The following is a 14,105-nucleotide window of genomic DNA, read 5'->3' as shown; positions in this document are numbered from 1 at the left end:
TTCCGCGCGTGCGCGTACCGCGACGGTTATTCGCACTGATGCGGCGACATTTTACAGAACGGCTTGGTAATTTTTATGCTAAACAGTTGGCTCAAATCGCGACGCCATGAAAAGTATATAGAGTGGAAGGTTAATAGGAGAAAACACTGCTGACAATTTTCAAATGTGTAGTGTGTTAAGGCGATGTGTGTGTGTACATAATACACATGAATGTGTGATGTAGGAAAAGAGATAGCAGTGAATACAAATTTGGAGCCGAATGGAGCAGAACTTGATGCTCCAAATATTGAATCATAGTAAATATTGATTTATAAAGAAAAGGGAATAATATTAGATAAGTTCACATTTATTAAATTTGATGTATTTATTTTTAATTAAATTATTAAGAGAATAACAAGTGCTTTGTGAACATTTTTATGATTTTTAGGGGTACCCTTAGGATAACCAAAGAAATTGGAAGGATTAAAAAAATGTCATATTTTAATTGTACGTATGGAAATTTTGTAAATGAATATATTTGATATTTTCAATCTGCTTATTTTATTTACACTATTATTAAATGTTAGTAAATTCTATTTGGCTCAAAATTGTAGATAATTGGATATTAAATATGAGGCGATAATGGTACAATAAAAACAATACAACAGCAATAATCAAAAAGAAGAATAAGAGCAGAAGGAATAAAGGATGCATTTGAATTCAGGCCGAACAAAGAGGATAGGATAAAAATCAATAAAATAATACGTTATCATCAAGTAAAGAAGGCATTTCAGCCAAGAAGCATTCTCAACTACCAACCGATGACTTTTGAAAATCATAAATAAAGTATGTACCTATAGTTTCAAATATAATTTTGCTGAAATAAGTTATTTATCTTTATTTAAGTGAAGATTAAAATTCTTTCTTCTTTATTCAAATAGTACTAAAGATTAAAATCATTGAGTGTGATGGTACTCTGATACTGTAGATATGATAAGTTTACGGAGGCTCCTTAAAGAAACTATTACACTACCTACTTTTGGTGATCATTATTACAATATTGCAGTCTTTCATTTAACAATGAAACATTTGCATAAAATCGAAAGAATTTTCTTAAACTCTATTATTATAATGAAAATACTATTGCTTACGCAAGTATATTTTATTCGCTATTATTCTTTACAACAAATGTTACTTTATTTTGATAGTTTAAATGTAGGTTTTTCAATGAAATTAGTTTATTTAATGTTTCACTTTCATTGTTGGTGTTTAATGTAACATGAAGAATAGGTTGATTTGGTGTTTCAATTGCTATTTCTGTATCTGCGGTATTTATATTCAGTAGTGCTTTCTTCATGTTATTTCTTTCTATTTCTTTCAATGTTTTCATTTCTTCCATTTCTTCTAATATTTGAATAAAATAATTTTCCTTTGGAATTCTAGTAGGGTCTTCTAGGATATTTTGTATTTTTAAATACATTTTATTAATCTCCATATTTCTTATTTTGTTCAGTTTATGTACTTCTCTTTCATTATATATCCCTTTCTCTATACAGTCAATAATTGTTCTGTTTTCTTCTAGTAGCAATTTGATTTGACCTACAAGATGATCAAAATGGAATAATTTTATATTAAAGAACATGCCATTCGCTCATTAACAACTTCTACCTAACAGCAAGAATATCCTAAAACTAAACATTTAGGTAAATACATGTAAAGAAGACATTAATTCATAAGACGTAAACATTCAAATTCCTTGTATCGCGAAAAATGATATAAAGCAATTAATTTATTAGAGTATTCTAAGGTACTATGTAATGTTTTGTAAAATTGATAAATCGCTTTCTTTTTTTATAGGCTTCCTTCTCTTGAGCAATCTGGAACTGTTCTATTTTCCTCTACTAACGTTTTTATGCGGTCTGCAAGTTATGAAAAACAGAACAATTTTATATGGAAAAAGATGCCACTCGCTCAATATCAACTTCTACAAAACAATCACAAGATCTAATCTTGGAGACTTATGTAAGTGCATGCTACAAGTCATCAATTCATATGTAATACCCAAGCAAATAAATTAATTATTATTGGAAATTATACAAAATTGGAAATAATATATACTTATGAAGAGGGTAGGGTGTGGAGCTTTCCCTAAACTGTTGCTTAATTGACTGTGATAGTTTTCACATTTATTGTTAGTTCTATTTTGCAAATTGTAAACAGAAAAATTTTCTGGACCTATTTTTTTAAGCCAAAATTTTTCAAAATATTGAAAATATAAATTAAAATAATTTCCAAAATTTCTTTGAACTTCAAGTTTTAATAAATTAAAAACATCAATTGTGTTGTCTGCTGGTATTAGGGCTAGACATATTAACTTTTTTAAAACTATGTAATACTCAGGATAGGCGAGCTTACTTTTCTGACGATTAACTATATTTAAACTTTGTGCTTTCTTAATTAAAGCCTATAAAAGAAAATAAATATAATTAGGATGACGAAACTACAAATAAATTTCAAGTGTAACGCATCATGATGTGTAATGTTGAGAAAAACAACAAAAATTGTAAATATAATTTAATATTTTACGAACTTGAGCAAAATGAAAGAAACAATGTGTAATTTTTATTTCCGGAAATACTAGTTTTAAGGAATTCCTGAAACCCATCTCGAAATCGATCATTGCCAATTTTGGCTTTAAATTTGGGAACGTTAACTTGACAAATTGGAAAATTTCTATATAATTATCTTGTAGTTTATTGTTCATGATAATCCAAATGCATGGTAGAGCCTGTAAATATATTTTAATAAATATTCATGTTAAGTGTTCTACTTTTAATTCCTGAAAGCATTTTCTTATTTAATAAAATATTTACATTCAATTTGAAACTATTAAACATATCAGTAATAACTCTATTCTGATCAAAATTTGAATATTTTTCCATAAGTGGCAATAAAGGTTCTATATAAAAAATATATATTATCTTTTACAGTTACAGAGAGAAAAACGAATTCTACCATTATTGCCTAAAACGTTGTAACTAAAAGATCCTACGTATACAAACAATTTATTTCATACAGTATCTAACTCCAATTGTAAATTATTATGAAATGTAAGGATTACTTTATTAGAGTCCTTATGAATATTTATCAACACAGTTATTAGCTGTAGGTTCTTTTCCTTTAATTGCGGAACACATTTAAATGTTCCATCAACGAACACAATTTCACCATTTATACTGCTATTGATAAAATTTTCATCGTAAAAGATTAAACTGTAAAAGTTTAACTTTTCGATCATTTTAATGCTGATATTATATTCTTTATTATTATAGCAATATTTTAATATTTCTTTATTCTGCATCAAATGCTCACATAGTTCCTTCATTGTTACATTTCTTAATTTAATAGTATGTATGTTACGTGTCTTCTTGATATATCTTTGAATAGTTCGTCTGCTAGACGGAAAATTAACCGTATTTACCATTTCTGGATGACTGTTAATGAAGTCAAAAGTTATTACAATAACAATATATAATTTTCCTGAAATTTTAAAGTAGTGGATAATAATAATATTACTTCATGATTGCAGCATTGTATATGTATTTTGGTTTTGCTCCTCGTGTTTGCGTCATTGATATAAGCTTGTTATAAAATAACCCTTTATCATTGCTGTTTTTATCAGTCTCATGATTATGCCGTTCACCAGAATTCTTAAATATATTTTTGTAAAAAATCCCATGAGCTTTGCCACTTAACTCTCTATATTTAATGCAATTGAGATATCTAAAGATAAATATAAAAATTTCACATTAACATTTGACCTTCAATTTCTTTGGGAAAACACAACTTACATTCTGTTATTTTTCGTTTTGGTAATATAATACCGAAACCCGTTAAACATCCATAACTTTCTGTTACATCTCTTTTTTTTTAAATGATCCATTTTATTATTGGTACTAAATATGCTAGATTTACTGATACTTATAAATATAAAGAAGTTGTATATAGAGTATATATTTCTTTCAATGGAAGACATAGAGGGGAAGGAGTGTTTTTTAAAAAATGTCTATAAATCTAGCAGATTTAGGGTCAGTTCCACTAACTATTTAACGAAGGCTGAATCCTTGTACTATAGTTAAACAATAGTTTCCGTCACATAAACTATGCTATTTTAACCAAAGTTTCAGTTAACTTGAGGGTTGGTGGAATCGGTCTTTAGTAACAATAATAAGATGGCTCATTTAAGAAAAAAGAAATGTAGCAGAAAGTTATGGATGTTACATGGGATTCAACAGTATATATTACTAAATCAAAAAATGAAAGGATATAAATTGTATTTTCTAAGAGATTAAAGGATTAAAGTTAATGTGAATCATATTTCCTTCCTTTAAATATTTCAATACCTTTGAATAGAGATAATTTAGGTATCAAATGCAATAGGATTTTCAAAAAAAATTTATTAAAGAATTTAGAAGAAAAGTATAATCATGAGCTTCATAACAAAAAAAACAATAACCGCCATTAATCTTATATTAACAATAAAGGTATGAGAAACAAAATCGAAAATTATTATTAGCTATCTTTATATAATTTCCAATAATAATTAATTTATTTGCTTGGGTATTACATATGAATTGATGACTTGTAGCATGCACTTACATAAGTCTCCAAGTTTAGATCTTGTGATTGTTTTGTAGAAGTTGATATTGAGCGAGTGGCATCTTTTTCCATATAAAATTGTTCTGTTTTTCATAACTTGCAGACCGCATAAAAACGTTAGTAGAGGAAAATAGAACAGTTCCAGATTGCTCAAGAGAAGGAAGCCTATAAAAAAAGAAAGCGATTTATCAATTTTACAAAACATTACATAGTACCTTAGAATACTCTAATAAATTAATTGCTTTATATCATTTTTCGCGATACAAGGAATTTGAATGTTTACGTCTTATGAATTAATGTCTTCTTTACATGTATTTACCTAAATGTTTAGTTTTAGGATATTCTTGCTGTTAGGTAGAAGTTGTTAATGAGCGAATGGCATGTTCTTTAATATAAAATTATTCCATTTTGATCATCTTGTAGGTCAAATCAAATTGCTACTAGAAGAAAACAGAACAATTATTGACTGTATAGAGAAAGGGATATATAATGAAAGAGAAGTACATAAACTGAACAAAATAAGAAATATGGAGATTAATAAAATGTATTTAAAAATACAAAATATCCTAGAAGACCCTACTAGAATTCCAAAGGAAAATTATTTTATTCAAATATTAGAAGAAATGGAAGAAATGAAAACATTGAAAGAAATAGAAAGAAATAACATGAAGAAAGCACTACTGAATATAAATACCGCAGATACAGAAATAGCAATTGAAACACCAAATCAACCTATTCTTCATGTTACATTGAACACCAACAATGAAAGTGAAACATTAAATAAACTAATTTCATTGAAAAACCTACATTTAAACTATCAAAATAAAGTAACATTTGTTGTAAAGAATAATAGCGAATAAAATATACTTGCGTAAGCAATAGTATTTTCATTATAATAATAGAGTTTAAGAAAATTCTTTCGATTTTATGCAAATGTTTCATTGTTAAATGAAAGACTGCAATATTGTAATAATGATCACCAAAAGTAGGTAGTGTAATAGTTTCTTTAAGGAGCCTCCGTAAACTTATCATATCTACAGTATCAGAGTACCATCACACTCAATGATTTTAATCTTTAGTACTATTTGAATAAAGAAGAAAGAATTTTAATCTTCACTTAAATAAAGATAAATAACTTATTTCAGCAAAATTATATTTGAAACTATAGGTACATACTTTATTTATGATTTTCAAAAGTCATCGGTTGGTAGTTGAGAATGCTTCTTGGCTGAAATGCCTTCTTTACTTGATGATAACGTATTATTTTATTGATTTTTATCCTATCCTCTTTGTTCGGCCTGAATTCAAATGCATCCTTTATTCCTTCTGCTCTTATTCTTCTTTTTGATTATTGCTGTTGTATTGTTTTTATTGTACCATTATCGCCTCATATTTAATATCCAATTATCTACAATTTTGAGCCAAATAGAATTTACTAACATTTAATAATAGTGTAAATAAAATAAGCAGATTGAAAATATCAAATATATTCATTTACAAAATTTCCATACGTACAATTAAAATATGACATTTTTTTAATCCTTCCAATTTCTTTGGTTATCCTAAGGGTACCCCTAAAAATCATAAAAATGTTCACAAAGCACTTGTTATTCTCTTAATAATTTAATTAAAAATAAATACATCAAATTTAATAAATGTGAACTTATCTAATATTATTCCCTTTTCTTTATAAATCAATATTTACTATGATTCAATATTTGGAGCATCAAGTTCTGCTCCATTCGGCTCCAAATTTGTATTCACTGCTATCTCTTTTCCTACATCACACATTCATGTGTATTATGTACACACACACATCGCCTTAACACACTATACATTTGAAAATTGTCAGCAGTGTTTTCTCCTATTAACCTTCCACTCTATATACTTTTCATGGCGTCGCGATTTGTGCCAACTGTTTAGCATAAAAATTACCAAGCCGTTCTGTAAAATGTCGCCGCATCTTCGCACTCACTCCGTTCCCGCGTACTTAAACACAACAACGACCCGGATTGTTTACTCCCGCACGTCTAAGGTCGCGAGCCCTCCCGATAATTATGCTAAGTCCGCGGCCTTGACTGACTGAAGGGAACGTCCCTGTCAACGGTCAAACGCACAACGAATCGATGTAATCGCGAACACTTCTACTAATTCGCGCTTTTACACTTTGGGATATTCGTTATTGGTCCGACGGAATGACCACTCCGCTAAGTTGCCCGCTTACCCGTGACAGGTGAGCTGGGCCAGCGGTTCCCTATAAAAACGTTCGGTGCTACGAGCCCTAAAGCCCTAGCACACCCCGGGACGTCACAGGACTATAATACAAGACGAATAATCACCCTTACTTCAGCTTTCTAGGGCTGGCTATCTTCTTTCTCTCTGCTCTCTCTCTCTACCTCTCTGGCCCTTATAGCTGGCACTTGGGCCGGTACACTCCGCTGTCCGGTATGGTTTCGCGGCCGGGCTGCAGTCGCTGCAATATCACTTGCACTTGGGTGCTTGGTAGCGGCTGTGGCTTAGGTCGCGAAGTTATATCGGCGGCGGGGAATGCTCCGGGCACTATGTCACCTTTGACTTCTAAACTACGTGTGTCGGGGCAGTCCGCGGGAGCAGGTAAGGCCCTGCGCCTGTCTCGCCGCTGCCCCGCTACACCCATCGCGCGGCACTACGGAGCCGACAAGTTATCGATCCTAGATCAATACTTATCGGTTGATAACTCCCTAGTTCATGCGCGACCCGCCTATCTAGCGCTTGAGATTAGCAAAGCGCTAGATGGCAGCTATTGTAACGCTGCGGGAACGCAACGTTACAACTCCCCCTCGTTAGGACCAACGTGGGGTGTCCAACTTCCTCCCGGTTGAAGCCGGCCTCTGGGGTGTTCCTATCTCCATCTAATTCCTTCTGGTGCGCGCAATCCTACAATACTACAATAAAAAAATAACGCTCGCTTCACACACACATACTTTATTACAAAAAAAACATTCGGCCTCCATACAATATATAAAAATAAAAAAACAATTATCTGGCTCGATACAAAACAAAAAAAAATAAAAAAAAACTCTATACAAAACAAAAACTTAAACACTAGACGCGGACATGGACACTACACGCTCATGAGGAGGAGGTCCTCCTCCATCGCCTTCTCTTCCCTTTTCTTTAGCGCGCTACAAGGCCTAATTTTCAATATTATTATGACCAACAAAATTACAAGTATTCATCATTTTTATGAAAATTATTTTTTATAATTTTGAGAAACCGAGTTTGTAGCGCGCTTCAGAACAGTCAAAAGAGTAAATTTAATCTCTACAAAAAAGTTCATATTCCTAATAATTTGGAAGATAAACTTGAATGAGTGTTTGAGTCGCTCAATGCATACCCTTAAACATTTTCACTTTTCAAAAAAATCTCGTTTAAATTATTTTAATGCTTATTAAAACACTTTGTACGAGATTTTTTTGAAAAGTAAAAATAGTTAAAGGAACTAGAAATTATCGTGCATTTTTAACGATAGATTCAAAGACACAATTACAAACTAAAGCTTTTCCTCAATCAGATAATTATACAATTGTTAAAGTTTGTTAAATATTTTCAGTACAGAAATTTCATATTCATAATATTTTCTTCTGCCATAATTTAATAAAATATGTAAATATAAATTAGTATATAATTTGTATATTCAATGCCATGTTCAAATGTCTTATTGCTAATTATTTTGTAAATAAATAACTACTGCTTATAAAGCAGAATAATAATAAATATATTGTTAATTTATAATATTTATAAAAACATAAACAAACAATTAAAACATGTTATTAGCTCACATTATTCATAGATTGATGGATTCCGACATGTAGAGACTAGTCGCGCTCAGTTACGCATGCGCTTCACCGGTTTACGCCGCTCGAACGACGCTTCTGGCCGAGCGCGTCGTGATAAAATATCTTTTTTCACTATGAACACCAAGAGAGTATACGCGTTTTAATTTTTTTCTTTGTAGAGGACATTCCAAGAAACATTCCTGATCTTTTTTTATAATTGTCAGAGCATGACAACACATTTGTTAATTCAAATGTTTATTTTAATTGTTAATAGTTTTAACCAATTAAAACAAACTGTCTTTTTTTATATTTTTCTAATAAAGTATGATTCTTTCTGAGTACACTCGTTCCAGCCAGAGTCTTCTATCTTTATTCGTTTAGGAGATATAAATTTTCAAAGATTACGTGTTTTTATCAAAAACAGTAAAACTGCAAACTTTGACAGCTCGTATCTCCGAAACGAAAAAAGATTTTTGACTCAAACTAGCGCCAAAAGTCTTGTATTTTCTTATATATTAACACATATTTAAAAAAAAAATCGGTGTTGTACTCCGAAATCTGTCTATTTTGACGTGGAATGGCCCATATATTGAATGAGGAATTAATAAAGGTTTCATATATATTTGAAATGAATGTTTTCTTAAATCCTTGTTATGAAAATATTTCCTTCATTTTCCTATATAGCATGAGAGGATGAAAATTATATAGTTCATATATCAGAAAATAATAATTTACATTAGTAAAGTTATGATTATCCTTAGTTTGATAATTTTATTAGTAAAATTAATTGTTGCTACATGTTACTCATAATAAAACTTAATTGAATTTATTTTGTAATAAAAATATTACAATTTAAGATTCTGTTTTTAGTAAGAAATCTATACAGGGTGAGGAACTTAAACCGCCCCAAAACATTATTAGTAGAAAAAGATGCATATCTTTTTAACTATATAAGAGATATTCAATTTTTATATATGACCTTTGCGAAAGCAAATAACAAGAGAATTCTAGAAGGTCCTATACACAAATTGAATATATTTTATAATTAAAGAGATACTCGTCTTTCTGCATCTATATTCTAGGGCGGTATAACAGCTTCACTCTGTATATATGCCGTATTATTTTACAAGCAAAGCCTGTTTTTTTGGTTAATTATATTCAACGTTTTTTATATATTAATTACAATAATTATTCATTATACTATTTTTAGCTTCATATGTATCGGCTTGCTATAAATTGTGACAAATGTATTTTCAATTTGAATTTCCATCCATTTTTCAAATTTAAAATTCACACGATCCGACTATTCCGTTCCGTTGAATACATACAGACTGCGATACGGGCGATACTAGCGATGTCGCTGAAAAGTTGGATAAATCCAACTTTATTTCAGTTGTCGCTAGCGACAGAATATATAAGGAGAAAGTGTATACTTTGTCCCACGTGACCATTTGTCGCTAGCGACGAGCGACAAGTGAAATCGTACCCTGAACGGCGTGAACGAAGACAAATGTTAGTATACGGAAAAATAAAGTGTAATAAAGAAATAAGGAGTAGTGACAGCTTTGATCTATCTGACAGTTGATGTACTTATGGTATAAGTGAATAAATAAAATAAAAATGCTTTTCCTAAATTGATTTTTAATTTTGATAAAATGGTCAAATGTAGCCATTAATTAATTAGATTTAGTAATAAATACAAAAAATGCGTTTTATTATAACAAATGAGTTGAGGTAAAATAAACTCAATGTTTTTATATTAATTTGTTAACAAATGCATTTTTTTATTTATTATTGAGTCCAATAAGTTAACGGTTATTAAAAAAAAAATTCTTTGTAATGAAACAAAAAATGAAAAAATTTTAATCTTCACCAAGACTCGAACACGAGCCCACCACATGATAAACGGCACGAGCATATAAAAGCGCTCTAATAAGCAGCGTGCTATAGTATATGCAGCTATGTATGTACATATACATATCTATGTACATACTATAGTATAGGGTCCATTGTGGTGCATACGGTGCATACGGTGCATGCATGCATACTTATCCTCAACTATATGAAAATAAGCAATAATATATTTTGCATTATAAACAATTGTAAAATGTGTAGGATAGGAGCTACATAAAATTTTATTATAAGTATGAAAATATTACAAATAAATTATTGTTGAATATAGTGAAGTAAATTTAAAAAATTTTACTTTTAATTTCTAAAGCATATATTAGGAAATTTGTGTTGTATACATATAACATGTCGGAAGAGGTATTTTTATACATTTCCATAGTAGAGTAGATAATAAATATATTTTAGGCTCCAATGATCCAATAACTGTAAATACAAATACAAGCTTGTTTCACTAGCCTTTATTAACTTATATTTTATACAACCAAACATTTATATAATATGAAAATATATATATAACATACATATAATATTATTCATACCTTCAAGCAAAATATGTATAACTCCTAAATTAACTTAGAGATGATAAACATTTGTATGTACCATTTGTACTAAGGAAGGACCGAATTCATAAACGTCACTCGAGCTCCTCTCGAACTGATGAGGATGTTTACGTTCAGTGATCTGATCCGGGTTAGGGTTTACTACAGTCGCAGTAATACAACTTTCGAAAAAAACCCTAGATTAACCCGGATTTGGTGAGGAGGCTTCCGCGTGTGGATCTGATCGGGTCTGGGTTAAAGGGGTTAAGGTAGGACGTATTCCGACGTGATTGAAGTGTCAAAAACGGACAAGTGACTAATAGCAATAGGTTTTACCAACAAGTTAAAGGATTTCCATTTATTTGAACACTGCTTGCCATTAACTAAATATCCTTTTTTACCTAATTCTGCAGCAATTACCTCCCATAATTTTTTTTGACCAATATTTTTATTTTGTATTATATTTTTATTTTTCCTTATATGTTCCAACAACAATTTTGTGCTTCCAATTGTCCAGGAATATTTATTCAGATCTGTCAAAAAAAAGAAAGTGTTAATTAAAATATTTCCTTTTAATAGTCTAATGAAATTAAGATTTAATAATTAATGCAAATACACTTTTTTCACTCCAATGTTTTGGGTTGTGCAGGAAATTAAAGTATAATTAATAAAAGTGAATACTTTACTATTTTAGTATTCTGTACTACATTTAAACTTTACATACCTACATATCTATTGTGAGCGTAGTATTGATCCATCTTTATTTCTGAAAAAATTTAGTAATTAATTGCAAATATACAGAAAATTTATTGCCATTTAAATACAATAAAAATAAGATTAAGGTTATCATTTTAAATATAATTTAATTCTTCTTAATTTTTTATTTTTACCTGATGAAATTAAAAAACTACGTGATAAAATGTTAATAATAAAAGTTTATAACTAAGTTTACCTTTATTTGCTTATTGAAATTTTACCAATGCTGTTTTGAATTTCGATCACGTCTGAGTGAGTACGTCCTACCTTAATCCCCTTTAACCCGGATCCGATCAGATCCACTCGCGGAAGCCTCCTCACTAGACTCGGATCCATCTAGAGTTTTTTCGAAAGTTGCAGCTCTGAAACTGGGTCTAACCCTAACCCGCATCAGATCACTGAACGTAAGCATCCTGATGAATCAGGATAAAATACTACAGTATATGTAACGTTAACTATAGTATTAAAACTTGAGTGGAGCTCGAGTGACGTTTAAGAATTCAGCCCTTTATCTGTACAAATACACTATAGAAAAAAAGAACAATTGAATTTTCCACATTTCTCACATCTACAGGGTTTTATCCTAACAGAGAAGCATAGGAGATTCGTGTTAGTTGACTATAGAGCCGTGGAGCATGGAATCCGAGAGCCCTCATTGGTCAATTCCGTGTAGTGCCAACATAAAATAGGTCGTTGCCAACAGATTTTGTCTCTAATGCTTCTCGTAAGTGGAAATAGCAGAAATGTCAAAAAAGTGAGGTTACTAAAGGTAAAAGTAAATATTAATGAAGGGATAATAATAAAGGGTATGTGACAGTAAAAATAAATATGATGTAAAGTCAACTTTAATGTTCAATGTATTAAATAATATTGATTAAGTGTTTTTTAATGTTCAGTTATCTGTTGTAGTGAAATTAAGAGGCTTCGCTTTAGATATGAATGGAGCGAGGAACCTGAAGAAGATGATTAAAGTAAAGTTTCAAGCGATGGAACTAAGAATTTTGAAGGATATGATATTGTTACGAGACCTCAATTCCTGAACAATTTTTCATTGGTGGTAGAAAACAGTAAGTTGAACCACATAATTTAATTTGTTATATTTTGTAAGTCATAATATAATAAAATGATTGCAGGTAGACTGTAGATTATAATTCCAAGTTTTGCTAATTGCGGCAAAGGTTTTTTGATAAATGTGCAGAAGGAAGAGTGATTTCGATTGCAGCTGCAACGATGCATTACAATAGTTGCAGGGATGTATACAATTTCTATTATCACAATTAATAGTATTTATTATGTAGTTTGTTTCAACCATTAAAGAGAGGCATATTGTATTTAAAGCTACGTAAACTAATTAAGATTATAATTTTGTACATTTACTAAAACACATATTCTTTTACAGAGCCATAGCTGGAAGGTACATGAGCTTTTTATCAAGATTCTATGGATTCAGCGGCTTATGATGATTCAGTATAAGAGGTTTATACTCTGGATGTGGGATGCAACAATTTTCATGTTTGGAATACATCAATTCCTGGCTGCAGTAAACTTTGTATTGGCAATTGTGTAAGTATAATAAATATTTTGAAAAATAATTAAATATAATATTACAAAATCTCTCACTTCTCTTTACAGTTATTTTTGAGTTTTCCCTGACTTGATGAAGCACACAGGATGAAGCTAAAGAAGCTATGGTACAAGCTAGGACAGAGCAATAACATTTGTACATACAATTTCTCAATAGACGTTCCATGAAGAAGCTCTGATTTTTAGATCTGTAGGATTATTTGCCAGTATAAACTTCTACCATAATTGATTATAATTTTCATATTACATTGTACACAAGCTTACAAGATGAAATTAATTAATGTAGTTGCTCACTATCTAACTAAGATAAATGTACTTAAGAATTATAATACTATTACTGAATCAATGATTTGTCATCTGTAATTTTGATTCATCAATTTAATTTGTAAAAGATATGTTTGTAACTATATAAATAAATAATAATTTCATGAATTTAATTAAAACATTCTTTATATTATAATAGCTGTAAAACAACCGATTCATTCATAGAGGGGGGGGGGGGGGGGAGTTCTCTCAAACAAAAATCCTACAATTAATTATAATAATGGGTTTTTATTTTTAAATCTTACAAAATACACACGGATATTCACTCAGAATACAATAATTACTCTATGTTTTAATTACTCATATTCATACAAGTAAATTAAGCGCATATTCTTCGTCCACGCAAAATCTCATTCCTCTCATGATTTCCATTTGCGATTTATTTCCATTTGCTCTTTTCCAAAAGTTACAGACACTCTATTGACTCACATTCAAATCAAATGATACATTTTTTTTTTTTTTTTTTTTTTTTACGCTGGAGGGAATCCGTTGAGGACTGAGTGCAGGAGTCTTCTCTTTCCTGCTGTGCCGTCTT

General features: G+C 30.3%; 3 long non-coding RNA genes across 12 annotated transcripts; 2 read left to right on the top strand and 1 right to left on the bottom strand.

Moving 5' to 3' along the window:
* The first annotated feature begins 244 nt into the window (after window positions 1–244).
* LOC136776934 (uncharacterized) lies at window positions 245–5,803 on the top strand. 4 transcript variants are annotated; one of them, XR_010823179.1, is made up of 5 exons: window positions 245–360; window positions 428–486; window positions 594–825; window positions 1,562–4,523; window positions 5,062–5,803. It is a non-coding gene; the product is annotated as an uncharacterized lncRNA (long non-coding RNA). The 4 variants fall into 4 exon arrangements; XR_010823180.1 differs by having other exon boundaries at window positions 359–486; window positions 1,562–1,682; window positions 1,837–4,523; XR_010823181.1 differs by having other exon boundaries at window positions 359–486; window positions 1,565–4,523.
* On the bottom strand, window positions 4,539–6,395 carry LOC136776935 (uncharacterized). 4 transcript variants are annotated; one of them, XR_010823183.1, is made up of 4 exons: window positions 6,280–6,395; window positions 6,154–6,212; window positions 5,815–6,046; window positions 4,539–5,078 (listed from the first exon to the last, which is right to left on the bottom strand). It is a non-coding gene; the product is annotated as an uncharacterized lncRNA (long non-coding RNA). The 4 variants fall into 4 exon arrangements; XR_010823184.1 differs by having other exon boundaries at window positions 4,539–4,803; window positions 4,958–5,078; window positions 6,154–6,389; XR_010823182.1 differs by having other exon boundaries at window positions 6,154–6,389.
* A 5,914-nt stretch (window positions 6,396–12,309) lies between these two features.
* LOC136776795 (uncharacterized) lies at window positions 12,310–13,678 on the top strand. Of its 4 annotated transcripts, none has more exons than XR_010823145.1 (4): window positions 12,310–12,468; window positions 12,572–12,729; window positions 12,796–13,225; window positions 13,295–13,678. It is a non-coding gene; the product is annotated as an uncharacterized lncRNA (long non-coding RNA). The 4 variants fall into 4 exon arrangements; XR_010823148.1 differs by having other exon boundaries at window positions 12,324–12,431; XR_010823147.1 differs by having other exon boundaries at window positions 12,370–12,495.
* Window positions 13,679–14,105: the final 427 nt, after the last annotated feature.

The sequence above is a fragment of the Prorops nasuta genome, unplaced genomic scaffold, assembly GCF_024137725.1.
Source record: "Prorops nasuta isolate Cenicafe-Biocafe unplaced genomic scaffold, Cenicafe_Pnas_1.2 PNAS00010, whole genome shotgun sequence".
NCBI classification, from domain to species: Eukaryota; Metazoa; Arthropoda; class Insecta; order Hymenoptera; family Bethylidae; genus Prorops; species Prorops nasuta.
This window is presented reverse-complemented; position numbering and strand designations above follow the sequence as displayed.